This window comes from Leopardus geoffroyi, chromosome A2, assembly GCF_018350155.1.
Source record: "Leopardus geoffroyi isolate Oge1 chromosome A2, O.geoffroyi_Oge1_pat1.0, whole genome shotgun sequence".
NCBI classification, from domain to species: Eukaryota; Metazoa; Chordata; class Mammalia; order Carnivora; family Felidae; genus Leopardus; species Leopardus geoffroyi.
The window spans coordinates 163,668,803-163,690,893 of record NC_059331.1 but is presented as its reverse complement, the minus strand read 5'-3'; the positions used below and the strand labels follow the sequence as shown (position 1 = coordinate 163,690,893).

Genomic DNA, 22,091 nt, shown 5'->3' with positions numbered 1-22,091 from the left:
CAGATATCAGTCCCCCTACATGGGAGAGGCCAGAAGGCCCTGGGGAAGAGTTTTTCCCAGACGCCGAAACTAATAGGATATCTAACATATCTGAATCTACACAACTTGCAAACCGGGAAGAATTGGGGGATAAAACAGTAACGAGTACATAGAGAGCTCGGCAAAAGCAAATGCAAGGCAATCACGAAATCCAGAGAAAACGAAAAGTTACAGCAGAAGGAAAAATTAATCATGGCTCATCCGTGAATAGTAGTTAACTGTTACCCGAAACTTCGAAAATTACTCTAACCCAGAAGAAGTCACAACTGGGAGGATGAAGGGCCAGAAAGTCTAGGGCGCCAAGGGTGAAGAGACCGGAAGTGGAGGGGTGAAGGGTGAAGGAGACAGGAAGTCTAAGGGGGTGGAAAGTGATGAGATGATGGGTGCGTGTGTGTGTGTGTGTGTGTGTGTGTGTGTGTGTGTGTGTAGGAGACCAGAAGTGGAGGGGTGAAGGGTGAAGAGTGAAGGAGACCGGAAGCGTAAGGGGGTGGAAGGTGAGAGGTGAAGGAGACCGGAAGTAAAGGGGGTGAAAGGTGTACGAAGACAGGAAGTGTCAGGCGGTGAAGAGTGAAAAATGTAGAAGAGCCAAATTGTCACGGGCTATCCTCAGTTGCAAACACCCAGAGTGGAAAAAGCTAGAAATATAAGCCTGTTGTTTGGTGATAGGGAGGTAAGTAACAAAGGAATCAGCTAGAAGAGTTGAGCGCTCCCACTGTGGAGAGCGGGAAGTGGGGAGGGGGGAAATGCTCTTGTAAGTATTTGCCTTTAAACTGTGACGTTTCGGTACAAACCACAGAGAGGGAGACCCCGAGGAGTCGACTGGATGTGCCGTGTGCGGCGGCCGGGCCTACTCGCCACCCTCGGGAGGGCCCCCAGCGAGCCTGGAGGACGGAACCCCCGCAATCACCGGTCAGTCTCGTCATTCACACCCCACGACTGCTGTGGCTCGGGGAGTGGGGAGTGAGGGGCAGTGGTGGGCCCTGGGAGGCCAAGGTTGGGCTGGGGTGCCGAGGGGCCTTCCGGGGGTCAGGGCAGCACCGGGTGGGCCCGCACGTTCCGTGCTGTGGGGTCCGGCTCGGGTTTGGAGAGCCCCCAGCGCCCGGTGCCCCCCGGGGCCCAGGGAACCTCAGAGGCTGTCGGTCCCGCGACGGCCGCCAGGTGGCGCCAGAGCCCGCGCCAGCTCGCAGCCTCCGAGCCCGGCCTCCCGGGCGCCCAGGCCAAAGCCGGCGGGTGGGGGGGGGGGGGGGCCGGGTCTCCCGGTGTGCGTCTCCCTCACCCCCACCCCCACCCCCACCTCGGCATCTCCAGGGGAGATTTTTTCCCGGCGGAAAATTTCAAATACCTGCAAAAACAGACCGAACGGTATTACGAAAAGCTGATTCCGTTTCTCTTACTCCTCCGCCCGTGTCCCCACCACCCTGTTTGTTTCTAAAAGCGAATCTCAGACATCGCATCATTTCATCTGTAAATATCTAGCAAAAAGGCAACTCTAGCAAAAAGGACGCAAAACAGATCATAGTCGCATCATTGCCACAAACATTGAACAAACGGAAGGCCTGGGTCAGGAATGCGGGGAATGGGGAAGGGGGCAGGCATCTTCAGGATCAGGTAGGGAGCCAGGAGCTCCAGACATGACACGGGGTGGCTTGTTTGCGGGAGAAGAAGCCCCCCTCCCGGTGCTCACCGCGGACTCCTGCAGCGCTGGGTCAGATGGACGATGTAAGGAGCAGGCTGGGGGGCCCTGGTCCTGCCCACCCCTCCCCACCCCTGGACACTCTCTTCTGCCACCAGACATTTTCAGTTCAGCTGGACGGTGAGGGGAATGCGAAGGAGAACTAGGAATGCGGATCGCCAGTCCCTTCCGGTGCTTTTCTGTCTCGTCCCATAAATTCCGTGCTTTTCTTTTCTTTTCTTTCTTTTTTTTACCCTTATTTATGTTGAGACAGAGAGCGTGCCAGTGGGGGAGGGGCAGAGAGGGAGAAAGAGAACCCCAAGCAGGCTCACGCTGGCTGTCAGCCCAGAGCCCGACGTGGGGCTTGCTTGAACCCACTAATCCTGAGATTATCATGACCTGAGCCGAAATCAAGTCGGACGCTTAGCCAACCGAGCCACCCAGGCGCCCCAATTTAGTGCTATTCTTAAGGCTTAAATCCTGGGCGCCTCTCTCTACCCAGCTGGTCCAATGTGCCTGAAGGACCACCCAGCCCATCTCTCCTACCCCTCCTGACTCCCTCCTGGAGCTGATCCTCCCCTGGACTGACTGAAGCCGAGGACCTAGGCCACTCTGCTCCTCTCTTGTGTCTTTACATCTCTGCATTTTATGGCCAGCCACTCCCAGGAGCGGGGGTGGGGGGGGAGGAGGTGTGTGTGGGGGGGTGACAGCAAGCACATAAGGCCCATTGTCAAGCCTTGAATTTCCCCTGATCTCCAGCAGAACCGCTGCACGGAGCTCTAAGGTGGGCTGGGGGTCACGGACCCAGGCTGAGGCCTACCTCTGCCCGACAAGCTGGCTGACCTTGAACAGGCTCCTTCACCTTGCCCGGGTGCAGGGCGGAGACAGGGGTACCAATAGTAGTTCTGAAGCTCCGAGGGACGATCTTCAGGGCTGAACTCAGTGCACGGCCCTCGGCGACGTTCTCATTAAATCGGCCGCTCCCCGAGCCCCTTCTCCGACTGGCCGCTCGTTCCAGGATCTTTCTGCTCATTCATTCCTCCCTCTCGACAAGCGTGTGTTGAGCACCTACTGTGTGCTAAGCGCTAGGGATGCTGCGGTGAGCAAAACGGAGCTGATGCCTGCCCCCGCCCAGCGCTGGGTTTGAGAAGACACAGTCCAGCAGGGGCCACGCAGGTCGCCAGCAGGCAGTGCGGGTTGGGGGGGGGGGGGGTACGGCCTTCTGGAGGAGCAGGGCTTTCCCAGGTGAGATGTGCTGGCGGGTGGCCCCGAGGTGGGCTCACCTGACCTGTTCAGGCTAACCTGAGGAAGGCCCGGGCTCTCTCCTGACCGCCCCCCCCAGGCCCCGCCCCCCCCAGGGGAAAGGGTGTCCCTGCTGGTTCCCTGACACCGTGCCCAGCATGGACCCCTCTCTCTCCTTGGTGTCATGCTGCTGTCTTCTCCCAGCTCAGGTGGTAGAAAACGGGGCCCCGGAAGCTTGAGGAAGCTCGTTGCAGCCCAGCCCCCCGGGGAGACACTGAGTCCATCAGATTTCCCGTCTGCCACCCTCGACTGGTCATCGGTGGCCCGTCAGGCCACGGGGCCCCCCTGCAACCGTAAGGACGCAGGGAGAGGTGGGCGAGTGCGGAGGGCCTGGCTCCCCTGGTGCTCCTCCGAGCCCACCAGCAGGACTTTCTCTTCCCCCACCCAAGGGGGCCCACTGTGCTTTTCGTAGATCAGGAAAACCGAGGCTCGGGGAGGTGGATTCGTGTCCTGCGGCTGCCGTCACATGTCACCACAAACTTAGCAGTTTAGAAGCACAGAGACATATTCTCTCTCCGAGGCTGACATCAGGATGGCAGGGCCATGCTCCCGCCGGAGGCTCCAGGGGCGAGGCTCCTCCGTGCCTCTTGTAGCTTCTGGTGGCTGCCGGCTCTCCTTGGCTCGTGGTCACGGTCACTGCAGTCTGCAAGGCCGGCATCTACACGTCCGTCTCAGCTCCACCTTCGTGGTGCCTCCTGCCCTGGGTGTGCGTCAGGCCCCCCCCCCCCTCCCCCCCCACCCCGCCTCTCTCTTCTGAGGACATTTGTGATTACATTTGGGGCCGCCAGATATAACCCGGGACAGGCTCTCCATTGTCAGGATCCTTAATTTAGTCCCAACAGCAAAGGCCCTTTTCCAAATAAGGTAACATTTGCAGTTCACACTCGTTAGGACCTGGTGTTCTTTGGGAGCCTCTGTCAGTCCCCGATGGGGAGTCCGTAACTTGCTCAATGTCACACAGCGGATTAAGTGGTGAGGCTAAACCCCAGTCTGCCAGCCAGACTGAAAACCCCCTGCTCTTAATACATTCTTATTCCCTTGTGCTCCGGAAGTTTCTTTGGTTTCTTCTTTTTCAATGTTTATTTGTTTTTGAGAGAGAGAGAGTATGCGTGCACGGTAGTGGGGGCAGGACAGAGAGTGAGGGGACAGAGGATCTGAAGTGGGCTCCTTTGCTGACAGCAGCTAGCCCCACGGTGGGGGGGAGGGGGGGAGCTCGAACTCAAGACCTCAGGAGCCGCGAGATCGTGACCTGAGCCGAAGTTGGATGCTCAACCGACTGAGCTACCCAGGCTCCCCGTGCTCCAGAAGTTTCTATTCAGAGGCCACCCTCAGAACAACGTGTTCCCTCCTCAGCCCTGGTCGCCGACCGGTCACGTGGGTTGAGGGATCCCGTCAAAGCTTGCCTGCCATAAGGCATTTCCTCTCCTGGCCTTTCCCAGCCCAAGTCCGTAACCCTGCTGAGAGCTCAGGGTACTCGCAGGGACAATCCGTGGAGCCGTGGAGGCCGTCATCCCCTTCATTCACTCATTCCTTCGTGCCACAGGTATTTGGCATCACCTGTCAGGGGTGCCGGGATGAGGAAACATCCTGGCTGACCCACGGTGGGCAGGGCTGGGGAAACCACAGTGGAGTTTGGGGAGAGCGGAGCCCGAGGACGCTGAGGACCGCGTCTCATCCTTCTCTTGTATCTCCAGAACCAGAAAGGGGGAGCCACGTAAAATCAAGCGCTGAATTAATGAAACTCACGTTGATCGTCAGTTGCTGTTACTGTTAGCAAAAGAGATCACCGGTGTGTTATCTCCTGATGGAAGAACACGGCATGGCCTCGCCGTGGTGCAACCAGCAAGATCTGGGCTGGGAGGGGCGCCTGGGGGGCCCAGTCGGTTAAGCATCGAACCTCCGGCTCAGGTCAGGATCTCATGAGCCCCGCGTCGGGCTCTGTGCCGACAGCCAGGAGCCCGGAGCCTGCTTCGGATTCTCTGTCTCCCTCGCTCTCTGCCCCTCCCCCACTCATGCTCTGCCTCCTTCTCTCTCAAAAATAAACATGAAAAAAATGAAAAAAAAAAAAAAAGAGAGAGAGAGAGAGAGAGAGAGAGAAAGACCCAGGCTGGGAGACACCCTACAGGGCAAATGACCCAGTTCCTTCACAGGTGTGTGTGCTCATGCATGCACACACACAAACACACATACCCACTGAGTCAAGAAACCTACGGGGTAAAAGAAGCTTGACAGACGTACCCAGCGATTTCAACACGTGAACTTATTTGAATCCTGATTCCGGGGCATCTGGGTGGCTCGGTCGAAGCATCCAGCTTTGGCTCAGGTCATGATCTCATGGTTCATGGGTTCGAGCCCCGTGTCAGGCTCTCTGCTCTCAGCCCAGAACCTGCTCCATATCCTCTGTCCCCCTCTCTGCCCCTCCCCTGCTGGCTCTCTCTCTCTCTCTCTCTCTCTCAAAAATGGATAAACTTTAAAAAAAAAAATACTTTGAATCCTGATCCAAACAAGCAAGATATTTTTAAAATGACATTTGTCAGACAATTAGATATTTAAATACTGAGTATTTGCTGAAATTAAGAAAGTGTTAATTTTTTAGGTGTGATGATGGTATTAAGGTTTTATATTTTAAAAACTTCTATTTTATATTTATATATTTTATTTGTGTAATAAATACATTTATATATTTTATGTACTAGGTGCATTTAAATACATTTATATAAAATATTTTAATTTTTATTAAATATTTTATGTGTGTCCATATCTTCATGTTTTATATTTTTATATTATTTTAAATATTTAAAATATTTTGTATTTTTATAATTTTAGTTTTTAAAACTTTAAATGTTTTATAAAATAGATGTTTAAGGTTTTTCATAAAATCTTTATATACTGGGGCGTCTGGGTGGCTCAGTCGGTTGAGCGTCCAACTTCAGCTCATGTCGTGATCTCACAGTTCATGAGTTCAGGCCCTGGGTCAGGCTCTATGCTGACAGCTCAGAGCCTGGAGCCTGCTTCAGATCCTGTGTCTCCCTTCTCTCTTCACCTCCCCTGCTTGCACTGTCTCTCTCTTTCTTTCTCTCTCTCAAAAATAAAATTAAAATTAAAAAAAACTTTATATATTAAGTTAAAAACATTTTTAAAATTATTTTTAAATTACATATTAAATTAAAAGACAAACCTTTACCTTTTAGAGCTACACACTGAAACATTTACAGATGAAATAATATGAAGTCAAGGATTTTCTTTAAAAAAATATAAGGAGGGGTTCCTGGCTGGCTCAGCCGGTGAAGCATGCGACTCTTGATCTTGGGTAGTAAGTTCGAGCCCAGGTAGGGTGTCAAGTTTACTTAAAAAGAAAATCCAGGGGCACCTGGGTGGCTCAGTCAGTCAAGCATCTGACTTTGGCTCAGGTCATGATCTCGTGGTATGTGGGTTCAAGCCCCGAGTTGGGCTCTGGGCTGGCAGCTCAGAGCCTGGAGCCTGCCTGCTTCGGATTCTGTCTCCCTCCCACTGTTTCCCTCTCTCTCTGCCCCTCTGTGTCTCTCGCCCTCTCAAAAAAAAAAAAAAAAAAAAAAAAATATATATATATATATATATATATATATATAAACATTAAAAAACACTAAAAAGAAAAAAAGAAAAAAAAATCCAAGGAAGGGGAGTGCTTAGGAGCATAGATGAAACAGAACCAGCAGTGAGTGCAAGCTGAGCAATGGCTCCCGGGGGGCGGGGTTCATTAAACCAGCCAGCCTACTTGTATGTAGGCTAATTTTTTGATACTAAAAAGTTAAAGGTTTTTAAAAAAGACAAAAGCACAAGGGCATTCAAGGGCTGTTTAAAGAGGTTTCCTGTTCAATGCTTTTTTTTTTTTTTTTAATTAAAAAAAATGTGTATTTTTGAGAGAGACACCGTGTGAGTGAGGGAGGGGCAGAGAGAGCCACAGGATCCAAAGCAGGCTCCAGGCCCTGAGCTGTCAGCCCAGAGCCTGACGCGGGACTAGAACTCACCAGCAGTGACATCATGACCTGAGCCAAAGTCCGACACTTAACTGACTGAGCCACCCAGGTGCCCCTCCTGTTCAATTTTTTTACTGAAACTCCCCGCCCCCCCCCTCCCCCCCCTCCTGCCAGCATCCACAGCTGAGCGCGCGGTCATCTTCCCGCGGGGGCCACTAGGGGGCGCGTGTCCGCCCCCACCCCAGCAAGACCTGCTCAGGTAGAGCAGCAGGTAAAACTTGAATCCCGAGGCCGAGCCAGCCAGGTTCCTCTTATCGGGAGGATAGCTCTAGACTGAAAGGGCAGGGAGGGTGGTAAAGGCCCTCGTCGCTATCCTGCCACCAGCACACTCTGCCGCGTCCCTGTCCCTTCTCGGGCACCTTCCCAGTAGGATCCCTACTGTTAGAAGAGCAAGGAACATCCGAATCGAGGCAGGACGCCTGTGTTGGGCCAGACGGACTCCAGTGGGAGGAGCCAGCTGCCCTCCACAGGTGCTTTCGAAGTTAGAAGTGGGGGCTTCCACAGATTGGCCAAAAGTCTCCTAAAATGCTAGAGAGTCCAGGCTCGGGAAGGAAGGTTGTGACACCCCTGGAGCTGAGAGCCCCCCCTCCCCGCCCCCGCTTGTGGCCACACCCACAAGTCTCCTGGGCCTTCTGGAACAAGATGATGAGAAATGAAACAGAAAGCATCTGTCTCGAGGCTTAAAAGCAGTCATTTCAGCAATCTCAGCAGGTGGGGGAGACAGAACGGGGGGGGGCTCTGTGCCCACCAGGAGAGAACACGGAGGACACAGGACACCCCCAGCTTGCCGGGCACGATGCTGAAGGCCTGTGCTGCGGGACTGGCAATGTACCAAAAGCAGGCCACGGCTCAAAGCGGAAGCCCATCCTTCCCTGGATCAGCGTGGTTTGCCTACATTGTATCTGGCTGCCAGTAAAAAACTGAAACATAAAACCCGCAGCCTCTTTTTCAAATCCAATGTCCAGAATTCAATAAAAACTACCAGGCGTGTGCTCCAAACAAATGAGCAAAACATCTGAATGAACGCCTGACCAAAGAAGATAGATGGCAAATGAGCCCATGAAAAGGTGCTCACCATCAGTAGTCCCTAAGAAACATAAACGCAAATTAAAACGAGATACCGCTACACGCCCACGGAAATGGCTACAATAAAAACACTGTATCAAGTGTTGGTGAAGAGGGGGAACCACGAAAACTCGCCCTGCTCAATAATAACCACTTGGGAACACGGTTGGTAGTTGATTTAAAAATGAGACATGTGTCCCAGCCATTCCTCATTTAGGTATTTGCCCAAGAGAAATAAAAACGTGTCTTTGAAGAGACACAAGAAGGTCCAGAGCAGTTTTGTTTTTTTTTTTAAATAGCCCCGGGGCAGGCGCCTGGGTGGCTCAGTTGGTTAAGCCTCCGACTTCGGCTCAGGTCATGATCTCATGGTCTGTGGGTTCCATCCAGCGTCGGGCTCTGTGCTGATGGCTCAGAGCCTGGAGCCTGCTTCATGTTCTATGTCTCCCTCTCTCTCTGCCCCTCCCACACTCATGCTGTCTCTCTCTGTCTCTCAAAAATAAATAAACATTAAAAAAAAGAGCCCCTCGGGGCGCCTGGGTGGCGCAGTCGGTTAAGCGTCCGACTTCAGCCAGGTCACGATCTCGCGGTCCGTGAGTTCGAGCCCCGCGTCAGGCTCTGGGCTGATGGCTCAGAGCCTGGAGCCTGTTTCCGATTCTGTGTCTCCCTCTCTCTCTGCCCCTCCCCCGTTCATGCTCTGTCTCTCTCTGTCCCAAAAATAAATAAACGTTGAAAAAAAAAAATAGCCCCGGGGCACCTGGGTGGCTCAGTTGGTTAACTGTCTGACTCTTGGTTTCAGCTCAGGTCATGATCTCACAGTTTTGTGGGTTTGAGCCTTGCATCGGGCTCTGTGCTGATGGTGTGGAACCTGCTTGGGATTCTCTCTCTCCCTCTCTGTCACTCTCCTACTCACGCTGTCTCTGTCTCTCAAAATAAATAAACTTAAAAAAAAAAAAAAGTAGCCCCAAACTGGAAACAACTCAAATGTTCACCAACAAGTGTATCTCCTGGAATACTACTCAGCAATAAAAAGGAACAAGCTATTGATTCATACAACTACACAAATGAATCGCAAAATAATTGTGCTGAGTGATAGAAGCCAGACCAAAAAAGAGCACATAGCATATGATCTGATTTATATAAAATTCTAGAAAATGAAAACTGAGCTGTAATGATAGTGGTTGCCTGGGGATGAGGGGAAGGAGATAGAGAGGGATGCATCCCCTAAGGGACACAAGGAAACTTGGGGAAGTATATTAGTCAGGGTCCTCCAGAAAAACAGAACCAACCCATTATGTTCACACGTGAATATATATTCACATACAGTAAAACCTTGGTTTGCGAGCATAATTCGTTCCAGAAGCATGCTTGTAATCCAAAGCACTTGTATACCAAAGCGAATTTCCCCATAAGAAATAATGGAAACTCAGAGGATTCGTTCTACAACCCAAACTATTCATATAAGAATGATGACAATACTATACCATAATACGAAAGAATAAAGAAAATACAAAATATAAAGAACAATAAACAACCTGCCCTTCCCTTTGAAAGCCTTCGTGGCTGGTGTGAGGAGGGCTATTGTGTAGGACGACTTTCACTATCACGAAAGGAATCACCGCTCTCTATTGGCTCAATGGAACCTTTTTCTTCTCCTGCAACCTTATCCAATGGCCCCCGCTTTTGCCTTTTTTTGAGGATTTTGCGGAACCGTGACATCGCGTTGGCGATCACCCACAATCCCACAGCCGGAGAGAGAGAAGAACCATTGGCTCGGTGGTGATCGTGTGACATCTGGCATCACGTAGTACTCGGATTGCAAGGCATCTCTTGTTTTTCAAGTTAAGATCGATTAGAAATGTTTGCTCGTCTTGGGGAACACTCGCAGAACGAGTTGGTCGAAATCCAAGGTTTTACCGTATTTTGTGTTCCCCACGGGAGGCGATAACCGCTACAGGGAGGAACGGCCCTGAAAGACAGTGGTGAAGGGAAAGCCTCCCAGTAGACACATTTTGGCCAACCTGGTTGTGTGCTTCGGAGGAAAGGCGGTTTGGGGTCAAGGTCGACACTGACTGATGAGTCATGGGTCATAGATTCGCTGGCTGGTCAGGAACCTTGGATGGTCGAGATCGGAAGGCTTGTGAGCAGGAAGTCTGGGAAGGAGCTACATGGAGGTGAAAGTCCCTGGATGAGCATCACGTGACGCTACAAGGTGTGGAAGTTCCCGGCTGGGGCCCCCACTGCAGAGCACCCCAGCAGGGGTGCTTGCTCATCACGCTAACGAAGGGATCGATCTTTCCCGCGAATGTCGGTCAGCCCGTTTCCCCTCTCACCGCAGTGCATCCTCAGTAAGTACCCTTCGCTAGGACCCACACGGGTATCATCTCCATTGAGGTCTCAAACTGCTAAATACTAGCAAAGACCAGCCCCGAATCCCCGAGGTTGCACCTTCCGGAAGCTGGCGGACCAGGCCGGTAACTTGTATTGCTTCTTCATGGAGAAATCTGCTCTCTTAGGAGCGGGGTCCTGTTCCGGGTCCAGACTTGCTTTTCTTTACTGGCAGCGTGCCAGCACCACCACTTGGAGATTTTCAGAGTGCCCTGCTCATTGTCATGGTAACCCACACAACATCATCTCCAGCCAAGAAACTCGTTAGACGGCAAAAGGCATGTGGCACGGAGTTCATGCCCATGGAATTCACTGGCCTGTGCACGGCTCCCGAGATACTCAGTGGCACTTGTGTGGATGGACTGAGGAAATGGCCTGCTGAGGGCTCAGCGGGGACACCAGCGGGAGTATGTGGGATCTCTCCGGGAGACACCACGTGTATTCGGTGCCGTTTCCCCCATGGCCAGAATACGCAGGTTCTGTACTTGGACAGGCTGCCCCTGGAGTCTCGAACTGGTCTGGAGCGTAGCCTGGGGAGGAAATGTTGGAGATCTGAAGAGATGTGACATAGTCACTTAGGTTTGGTAGATGTGCGCAAGGACCAGGGTGGAGGCCGAAGGGGCCCCCGTCGCTTTTTCACCAACCAGTCCTCTTACAGAACGTTCGCTTCCCCCGTAACGCTGGGCTCAGCGCTCGAGAAGGAAGGTTCCCCGGAGAGCACAGTCTTGATCTCGTTCAACCGGACTCGCCAGAGCGCGGCAGGGTCTCCCCGTCCAAAAACCGGCCAATAGGAAACCACGGTGACTCAGGGAGGACAGGACAGCTAAGAATTTTGATTCCATGGGAATGAAGATTTGCACCACCCTGAGAAGTGAAACCCAGAGGGCCGCAGTGCTGCCGAGAGGTAAGGAAGTCGGTGCAGGCAGCGAGAGGAGGGAGCCAAGAGTGCCACCCCAGGTCTGGAACCAGCAGCAAGTGGGCTCTTCCCCCCCCCCTTCCCTGTTGCCTTCCGTGAAGAACAATGTTGCCCACTAACGCCATCGTCGTTTGGATTCGCGTTGCAAGTGTGATGCAGCTGACACTACCCACCGCAGTCGATGCCTGATGGGACTTGGTGTTTCCCCAGGGTGGGGGCCACAGGATCCAGTCGTCGAAATAAAGGACACGGACTCTCTCTGCCCCTCCGGATTCATTTTCCATCCTTTTCTCGCCCGCTGGGTGTCCAGGAGGCTGACCGCTCTGGAATCCACTCTCCAGAGCCTCTCATCTGGCCTCCAGTTGGATTTGACCAATGGAGGCATGAGCAGGAGATCGCAGGTGTGGAGCAAACAGAGACCAGGGGATTTGTCACGGCTTTGACAGTGCTCGCTTGGCCCTGAAGCCCCGGGCCGGCAGACCCTCTTCCACAGCCCTGACCCCCACATGGTAATGGGAGCATCATCCCTTCTTTGTCCCCTCGGTCCCCCTTTGGTGCTTGTACCTGGGTGTCTTATTATCATTATTTTCCCTTAGCCCTGCCCGTGTCTCATAAAGAGGCCCTTCATTAACTTTCTTCAATTAAACCTTCTCTCTGTGCCATATACTTCCTGCTGGTGGCCTCACTGATCCTGGGACCTTTAAGTAATTCACCTTCACTGAAGCATAAAGTGTGTGGTGGGAGGAAATGGTGAGAAATGAAGTTGTACAGGGAGGGTGGTCAATTATGAGAAGCTTCGTGCAGTGGGATCGTGTAAGCTTCACGAGGCATTGAGCAAACTATCTAACCTCTTTTGCCTCGGTTTCACCGCCTATAAAATAAGGACAGTGACAGGATGTATCTTTCGGGTGACCATGAAACATTGAAAACAGTGCCCGGCACAGAGAGTGATCAACAGCATCAGGAACAGTGACGCACTGCAAGGTTTTAAGCAAGGAAGTGACCGGGTCAGATGTGGTCATCCAAAAAGCTGTTCTGGGGGAAATGTGGAGAAGACATGGGGTTTGTAAGTGACCAGGTGGAGTAGAGCAAGACTGGAGGCAAGAACACCAGTAGCGAGACTACTGCAATGGTCTTAGCAAAATACATACATACATAATAGAATTGAGAAGATGTACCATCCAAAAAAGAGACCAAGAAAGAAAAAGATACAGAATACAAGAAATGGGACTTCTGGCACAATATCCGGGACCTTTAGGTAGTTCAGTTTTGCGAAAGCATAACGTGCAAGGTGAGGGTGATGGTAGAGATGTACCCCCTCCCGCTCCAGACCTACAGCGACTGAGTTCAAGAGAGAATCCTCCTAGCTTGCTGTCACTCTCTCCAGCACCCCTGAAGTCTTCATTCTTGATACCTTGAATGTCCGCATAGAGGAAACTTCCAGCACCCTGGCCTCCGTTTCTTAAGCCTCTCCTCCTCCAGTGACTCTGTCCTCTATCCCCTGCCTCAGCCACTCATTTTCATAGTCTTACCCTAGGCCTCATTGTTACCAATAACTGCAGCCTTCCCATGCCTCCGTCACCATCCATATCTTCTTCTCTGCTCACCCCTCCAAAGTCTTCTCCCCCGAACTCAACATTAGCTGATGAGCGTGCCCCCTACGTCACCGAGGAAATAGCAGCAGTGAGCAGAGAGCTCCCATAGGCCCCCGCAACTGCCTGGCCCCTGCAACTACCAGACTCTGGGCCTCTATGCTCCTTCTCCCCTTCCGTTCTCTGCCAGCTCATCCCAGAGACCCCAATTTAATGTGCTGAGCGCGGCCTAGGTCTGGGGACCTTGAAACGCTCCCCGGATGATTTTAACGTACATCCCACATTGAAAACTGCCACTGAGGATGAATGGCCCGTGCTCTCCCCCTTGAGCTGCTCGAGGAGATTGCTCCTGGGGTCTTTCTCTCCCTCCGAGCATCGTTGGTTCCCCCTCCCCCCCCCCCCCCCCGCTTGCCCTTTCCTCCCAGCTACAAACATGCTGCTGATTCCTCCAATTTAGGGAAAAACTTCTCCACCCCACTTCTTCCTCCAATCACTGCCCCACTTTTCTACTCCCCTTCGTGACGCATTTCTCTAAAGGGTTGTCTGTATTTGTGTCTGTAATTCCTTTTCTCCCGTTGGCTCTCCAGGCTTTGCCCTGCGGGCCCACCAAAGCTCTTGTCGTCAAGTTCGCCAGTGGCTGCTTCACTGCTGTAGCCTATGGCCGATTCCCAGGCTTCCACTTGAGAGGTCATCCACGATATCCCAACCGATCACTCCTTTCGCCCTAGAACGCTTCCTCGACTCGGCTTCCAGGACACCACATGCTTCCTGCTTTCCTCCTAATTCGTGAGGAATGCATCTCAGCATCCTTCCGGCTCACCCCTCACGGGGGTTGCTCGGCATGGCAGCCACATGGGTCCATCCTGTCTGTCCTTGCTCAAATCCTCCAGCGGTTTTCCGTCTCATTCAGAGTAGGACACAAAGTCCTCAAAATAGGCCACAAGGCCCTGCATGCCTCACCCCCCCCCCCCATACACGCAGATGCCAGGACCTCCGGGACCTCGGCACCCTCCAGCTACATCGCAGCCTCCTCTAACACACCAGACCCGTAAATCCAGGGACTGTGCACTTGGTGTCCCCCTCCCTTCAAGACAAACTTCTCATCTCCTTTCTCAGCTGTTTCTTTTTTAATTAACCTTTTTTTTTTTTTTTTTTTTTTTTAAGTAAGCCGTACGCCCAATGTGGGGCTCGAACTCACAACCCCAAGGTCAAGAGTCGCATGCTCTACCAAGTGAGTCAGCCAGGCGCCCCTGAACTTTTTATTTTGGGATAATTGTACATTCACGTGAAGTTGTAAGCACAGAGCAGAGAGGCCCTGTGTATTCCTCCTCCGGTTTTCCCCGATGGTAACATCTTGCACGACAGGTACAACGTGACCACAAGGCTATCACTGTGGTAGGGTTGTGTTCATTGCCCGTGGCTACTGTAACAATTATCACCAACTGGGTGACTTAAAACAATAGCGATTTGTTCTCCCACAGTTCCGGAGGCCAGAACTTCTAAATCGAGGTTTAGGCAGCACCCTACTCCCTCCAGAGGCTCTAGGGGAGAATCTGTCCCTTGCTTTGTCCAGCTTCTGGTGGCCGCTCTGCCCTGTCTCTCTCTCTCCAGCTTCACATCACTTTCTCCTGTGTGTGCATGCAGTCTCCTGCCTCCCTCTTATAAGGTCACTTGTGATGGCGTTTAGAGCTCACAGGATAATCCTGGATAATCTCCCCATCTCAAGATCCTTAATCTAATTACCTCCGCAAAGGTCTTTTCTCCTAATAAGGTAACACTGACAAGTTCTGAGCGTTAGGGTATGGACATGTCTGGGAGCTGCCATTAGCCTAGCCCGACCGTGCAGATGAGGAACATTCCTGGCATCTCAGAACTCCTCAAATTGCCTTTTGAGTGTTGAATTTTGTCAAATGCTTTTTCTTTCCTTTTTTTTTTTTCATTTTTCAAAAATGTTTATTTATGTATTTTGAGAGAGAGCGAGAGAGCGTGTGCATGAGCAGGGGAGGAGCAGAGAGAGAGAGAGAGAAAATCCCAAGCAGGCTCCCCATGTCAGCACAGATCCCAACTCGGGGCTCGATCTCGTGAACCATGAGATCATGACTTGAGCCAAAATCCGGAGTCGGACACTTAACCAACTGAACCACCCAGGCGCCCCCATTAAAAGCTTTTTCTGCATCAATTGATGTGATTTTGTGATTTTTTTTTTTTCTTCTTTAGCTTGTTAATAGGGCAGATTACATTGGTTGATCTCTGAATATTGAACCAGCCCCAGAGGCCTGGGATGAACATCCCACGTACTTTTCTTCCCTGTGGTCCATTTCTCCCATTTGAAGGTAAACTCTAAATGGGGACAAACCTTCTGGTTCCTTCTGTTCATTGCGGTCTCCCGGTACCTGAACAATGCCAGGCATGGGGTAAGCACTCAGTACCTGTTCGGTGAGTGAATAAAAGAGCGAGGTGAAGGGAATTCCCCAGATTATATTCAAAGGAGATCCCAGGATAACAGCTGCAGGCAACCGGCCCAGACCCAAATAGGTCAGAAGGCTCCAGAAGAGCCTGTTGAATCTGATGCCCTGAGAGGGCATTTAGATAGTCAGCAGAGACTTGGGCTGGGTTTATAAGTACACAGAAAGCTAAGGAAACAAACAAACAAGAATTCTTTTTTATTTTTATTTTTTATTTAAAAAAAAAAATTTTTTTTTCAACGTTTATTTATTTTTGGGACAGAGAGAGACAGAGCATGAATGGGGGAGGGGCAGAGAGAGAGGGAGACACAGAATCGGAAACAGGCTCCAGGCTCTGAGCCATCAGCCCAGAGCCCGACGCGGGGCTCGAACTCCCGGACCGCAAGATCATGACCTGGCTGAAGTCGGACGCTTAACCGACTGCGCCACCCAGGCGCCCCAAGAATTCTTTTTTAAAGAGATCGTTATTACCGTCGTATATCCATACCATGGAATACTATTCCCAACAGCAGTAAGCCATCAGGCCACAAGAAGAAGATATGAATGGGGAACCTTAAGTGCATATTACTCTGTGAAAGAAGCCGGTCTGAAAAGGCTACATATTGTACGCTTCTACCTACGTGGCATTCTGGAAAAGACAAAACTGTGGCGATCAGGGGTCGTGGGGAGGGAGAGAGGGAAGACAGCACCCCGAGGATTCTCGGGCAGTGAAATTATTCTGTCCGACAGCATAATGGTAGCTACGTGTCGTTACACATTTGTCCAAATCCATAGAATGTGCGACACTGAAAGCGAGCCCTAGCGTAGGCAGTGGACTTGGGTGATAATGACGTGTCAGTGTAGGTTTGTTGACTGTAACAAATGTACCGCTCTGGTAGGGGGGTGCATTGGGGGGAGGAGACAGGGGTATAGGGGAGTTCTCTGTACTCTCCACTCAATTTTACTGTGAAACTAAAATTGCTCTAAGAAATAGTCTGGGTTTTTTTTCATTAAAAAATTTTTTTAATGTTTATTTATTTTTGACAGAGAGAGACAGAGTGAGTGGAGGAGGGGCAGAGAGAGAGGGAGACGCAGAATCCAAAGCAGGCTCCAGGCTCTGAGATACTCGCACAGAGCCTGATGCGGGGCTTGAACTCACGAACCGTGAGATCGTGACCGGAGCCGAAGTCGGACGCCTAACCAACTGAGCCACCCAGGCGCCCTAGGAGGACTCTTTAAGAAAAGAAAAACACCGGGGTGGCTGGGTGACTCAGTCGGTTGGGCACCCGACTTCGGCTCCAGTCATGATCTCACGGTTTGTGGGCTCAAGCCCGCATCAGGCTCCTGGCTGACAGCTCGGAGCCTGGAGCCTGCTTTAGATTCTGTGTCTCCCTCTCTCTCTGTCCCTCCCCCACTTGTGCTCTGTCTCTCAAAAATAAATAAAAATATTAAAAAGAAAAGAAAAGAAAAAAGGAAAGAAAAGCACCAAATCAGAAATAAATCTGAGTCAATCTTAGAGCCATTTCTGGACCCTTTGCACCTTCCCTGTCCTGAGCTGAGGGTATGGGGGACACCGAAGGGGGGGGTGAAAACCTGTGTCCTGAAAACCTGCGAGGACAGCCTGGGAGCTCAAGGACACGCAACTGTCCTTGCTGGCACCTACCGGCCCCGGGACACAGCCCAGACTCCTGGGCAAGCTTGTCCCTTTGCGGCCTTGTCTTTCAGCTCAGCCGGGCTCCGGGTCAGTCCACGGGCATGCCTTGCACACTCACCCTGCCAGGCTGGGGCTCCGGCTACTCCTTGCCCGGCGGGCCCTCTTCTCCCTTGCCGTTCACAGGTAAACGACTGGATGGCCCGGCCAAACTCCACCCTCCGGCTGCCTTCTCCGTGAAATGTCCACGCACCCTCCGGTTTCCGCCCTGCTTCCCCAGAGCCGCCTGCAGGGGCAGGAAGAAGCCGGAAGGACATGCGTTTGAATCCCAGCTCAGACATGTCTCTTGACCTCCCTAAGCTCCGCATTATATCATGTGTAAATCTGAATAATTGTTTCCTTCTTGCAGGGCTGCTGGACACTCAAACCCCTTATGTAGTGTTAAGAGGGAGGGGCACCAGCGGGGGGGAGAGAGGCAGAGGGAGAGGGAAAGAGAATCTTAAGCAGGTTCCACGCTGCTCGGCGTGCAGCCCCTCCCACAGCCCTGGGGTCATGACCTGAGCCCACATCAAGAGTCCAACGCTCAACGGACTGAGCCACCCAGGCACCCCTATTTTTTTTTTAATTTTTAAAAATGATTTTATTTTTGAGACAGAGAGAGACAGAGCATGAGCAGGGGAGGGGCAGAGAGAGAGGGAGACACAGAATCTGAAACAGGCTCCAGGCTCCGAGCTGTCAGCACAGAGCCCGACGCGGGGCTTGAACTCACGAACCGTGAGATCATGACCTGAGCCAAAGTCAGGCGCCCGACCGACTGAGCCACCCAGGCGTCCCCAGGCACCCCTATTTTTATTCTTATTTATCTATTTATAATTGAGGTATAACCGACAATAACATTATCTTAGTTTCATTGTACAATGTAATGATCGGATAAGGATCGCCATGATGAGTGTAGTTAACACTGATCACCTCACATCCTTACAAACCTTGTCTTTCTTGAGATGAGGACTTTTCACATCTACTCTCTTAACAAGTTTCAAATATGCAATACAGTATTTTTAACTATGGTCCATCCCCGGAACTCTTGTCATCTGGAAAAACAGAGACTCAGTCCCCATGAAACACTAACTCCCCAGCCCCCTGTCCCCAGCAAACCCCCTCCCCCCCCCCCCCCCCCCCCCCCCCCCCCCCCCCGCAATCTCCATTCTTCTTTCTGTCCCCTCCAGCGTTGGGAGTGGCCCCTGGGTGGCGCAGTCGGTTAAGCGTCCGACTTCAGCCAGGTCACGATCTCGCGGTCCGGGAGTTCGAGCCCCGCATCGGGCTCTGGGCTGATGGCTCACAGCCTGGAGCCTGTTTCCGATTCTGTGTCTCCCTCTCTCTCTGCCCCTCCCCCGTTCATGCCCTGTCTCTCTCTGTCCCAAAAATAAATAAAAACGTTGAAAAAAAAATTAAAAAAAAAAAAAAAAAGAGTCCCACACAGGCTCATGATCCAAGGCACGTAGATTTGTGGCCTGATTTCACACAGTGGGTGCTCAAGTCTAATTTGAAAGTACGAATGATGATAGAGGTGATTTTTGTAAACTTTCACTTCTGAATTCAAGAGCCACAAAAGAACACACAGTGGAGAGTAAGTCTTCCTCTACCCATCCCTCCCCCCCCACCTCCTCACCAGGGACCAGTTCCTTTTGTACCCTTTCCAGAGGACTGTGCGTGCGTGTGTGCGCGCGCGCGCACACACACACACACACACACATTAGCTTGCTTTACACACTGTTCTGCACGTCTCGATTTTTTTCACTCACCTTATCTCTGAGATCCTGCTCTATCGGTATATGGAGTGCTTCCCCATTGTTTGATAGCATTCACGGAATGATGTATTTATCTTGTCACCTGTTCATCCTGTCTCTTATCGCCTGTTTACACCTGTCACACAATTTATTTAATCTGTCGCCTATTGGCGAGCATTTAGGTATTTCCAAATTCTTGCTATACAGGCAGTGCCGCAGGGACGGCCGGGCCTCACAAATGGCTGGCTTTCACCCCTTACCTCTAGCCCTGTCTAACCCAGCCTCTGGCTCAGTCTCCCCCCGGCCTCCCAGGTCCCCAGTGCCAGCCCCTTCTGCGGCCATAGACCTGTCGGCCTGAAGCCTCCTCCAAACATTTGCTGGACCTTCCTCTGCACCAGGCTTGGGTTGGGCCAACGAGTACCAGTCCCACCCTCCTGGAGCTCACCGTCCAGAAGGAGGGATGGACAAGGGCCCAGTGACTTAAGAACAACCTGTTAAGCACTGGGATAGAGACATACCCTGCCCACCTGGGAAGTCAGAAAGAAGGGCCATGGGCTTGACTTTTGATGACTTTATCCCCGACGGACAGACTGTGAGTGGGAGGGGGAAGAGGGGAGGTGCAGGGGTGGGTACAGGGCCAGAAGAGGCGGGACCATCCACCTGGCTCCTCTGCCTGTCCCCTCTGGCCAAGCCTAGGCCAGCGCTCTGCCTGCCTGCCCGATGCTTCCCCTATTTGTGTCCTGGTTGCCTGCCCTCCCTCTGGGGGCCTCCTCTGGTGACCCCCTCCCCCAACACACATACCCTCATGTCAGGACCTGGTCACCTTGCCTGACCTTCAGAACGAACTACCTACCCCATCAGAAGGGCTTCTTCTTCTTCTTCTTCTTAAGTTTATTTATTTTGAGAGAGAGCAAGAGAGAATAGGGGAGGGGCAGAGAGAGAGGGAGGAAGACAGAGAGAGAGAGAAAGAGAATCCCAAGCAGGCTCCATGCCATCAGCACAGAGCCCGATGTGGAGCTCGAACCCACAAACTGTGAGATCATGGCCGGAGCCGAGATCAAGAGTCGGATGCCCAACCGATTGAGCCGTCCAGGACCCCTCAGAAGGGTTCCTTCTGCCAAGTTAGTAGCTGGTGTTGGTGGGAGAGGAGAGAGCTGGAGGGCAGGCGGATGTGTACTGCCTCTAAATAGACTGCTGTCTGCCCAAGGGGGTGAAGTCTGGGTCATGGGAAGTCTTTCAGGCCCCCTCAGATCCCACTATCCAGACAGCTTTCCATCCCTCCCAACCCCAAGTCATTGGGCAAAGCCTCCCCACCTCAAACTATCCCCTCCTCTCCTTTCCCTGCATTTCCAGGAGTCCCTTGTTAAGAGATAAATGTTCCTAGGAAGGACAGCATGGAGTTGTCAGCAGGAATACGTTTGATCGAGAGCGTTGAGTAAGCAAATTTGGGTAAGAAGGCCACCATGGGTCCTTTAGCAGCCAAAGATCTGAGGTGCTCTGGGGAAGGGTCTTGAAAATAGAGTCACAGGGGCTGGGGAGGATCAAGCATGGCTTTCCAGGGCTGAGCTGGAGTATGTTTCTGTCCAGTTTAGTATCGACATGGTTTGTTTATTTTTTTAAATGTTCATTTGTTTATTTAGAGAGAGAACACTAGCCGGAAAGGGGCAGAGAGAGAGAGGGAGACAAGAGAATCCCAAGTCTGGGCTGTCAGCGTGGAGCCCAATGCACGGCTCATTCCCATGAACCCATGAACCGAGAGATCATGACCCGAGCCAAAATCGAGAATCGGACGCTTAACAAATTGAGCCACCCGGCACCCTTACTGTCAACACGTTTTAAAGGGGGTGTAAGCAACATTCTTCACAGTGGTCAAAGGTGGAAGCAACCGAATTATCCATGGACAGACGAATGGATACACAAAATGTGGTTGATACACATATATATGGTGTATATATCGTGTATATATCCATACAGCGGAGTCTCATTCAGCCGGAAAAGGAAGGAAGTTTTGACACCTTGAGGGGTCAACCTTGAGGACGTTATGCCCAGTGAAATAAGCCAGGCACAAAAGGGCAAATACCGTATGAAGGTTTTTATACGATGGGCCTTGAGCAATCAGATTCATAGAAACAGAACGCAGAACGGCGGGTGCCCAAGGGGACAGAGAATGGAGAGTCATTGCTTAATGCGTAGAGTTTCCGTTTTCTAAGTGAAAAAGTTCAGAGATCATCTGCACAACAAAGTGAAAACACTTTACAGCTTTGAACTATATACTTCAAAGCTGTTAAGACGGCAAATTTTGTGTTACGTGTATTTTAACATAATTGGGAAAAAAGTTTTAAGTAAAAAAGGAAAACATAACAACAACAACAACAACAACAAAGTGGAGGTGGAAAAGCCTCCAAGCCCGCTCCTCTCCGGGACGGTGCAGGCCCAGGCAGCGCTGGGGGCCCCGGATCCCCAAATGCCCACAGTGTGAGAGGAGTGGCCCCAATGGGGCCAGGCTAGGCATCTGGGGAAGAGGCGAGACTCTGAGGGGACAGGTCTCCACCTCCACCGGGGCCTCAATCACAGCTCTTCCTGGTAGGGGGGTGGGCAGGACCCTGACCCCAAAAGTCCCTACCTGCTGGCTCCACCACGCAGAGGCTCCCACTGCCTCCGACCTTGGCTCAGGCTCTCTGAGGCTCATCCCTCTCAGCAGGGAAGAGCTGAGCCCCTACCGTAGGCCAGGCACTGTGCTAGCTGCCACTGGTGGTTCGAGGACGACTCCTGGGAGACCCCACGGGGTGACGAGAGTCCGCTCATCTGAGTGGATGTGGGGCGAGGGCCTGTGCATAAAGGTAGGAGGAGGTGCCATCAGTCAGTGCCTGGCCCTGAACCTGGAGTGGAACCGAGCCACCACTCCCCCGCTCGCCGCGCCCCCACCCCCCCACCCTTCCAGGGAGGTGTTTGTGTGTGTGTGCAAATGTGTCTGTGAGCCTGTGTGATCCAGAGCAGGTAATGTCTGCCGTCACTTAGGCTGCTGACAGTCTGTGTCAATCCGCGGGCGCGTAGGTGCATCTACAGACCTAAGGCTCCTCCGTGCACAGGCTGAGAATCACAATGAACTTGGCCGGGGCGCGAGCGTGGCGATCGCACGTTCGCCTGGATGGGGCGACGCTGCCTGCTCTGATCCCTAACTCATTATTAAGCTCCTCGCTCTTTGCAGACGCTCCCTGCGCC

The 22,091-nt window shown here is 52.1% G+C and overlaps 1 long non-coding RNA gene across 2 annotated transcripts; it reads left to right on the top strand.

Annotated features, from left to right (window-relative positions):
• Window positions 1-15,014, top strand: LOC123607134. Of its 2 annotated transcripts, none has more exons than XR_006716656.1 (4): window positions 1-709; window positions 836-948; window positions 3,163-4,116; window positions 14,996-15,014. It is a non-coding gene; the product is annotated as an uncharacterized LOC123607134 (long non-coding RNA). The 2 variants fall into 2 exon arrangements; XR_006716655.1 differs by having other exon boundaries at window positions 3,158-4,116.
• Window positions 15,015-22,091: the final 7,077 nt, after the last annotated feature.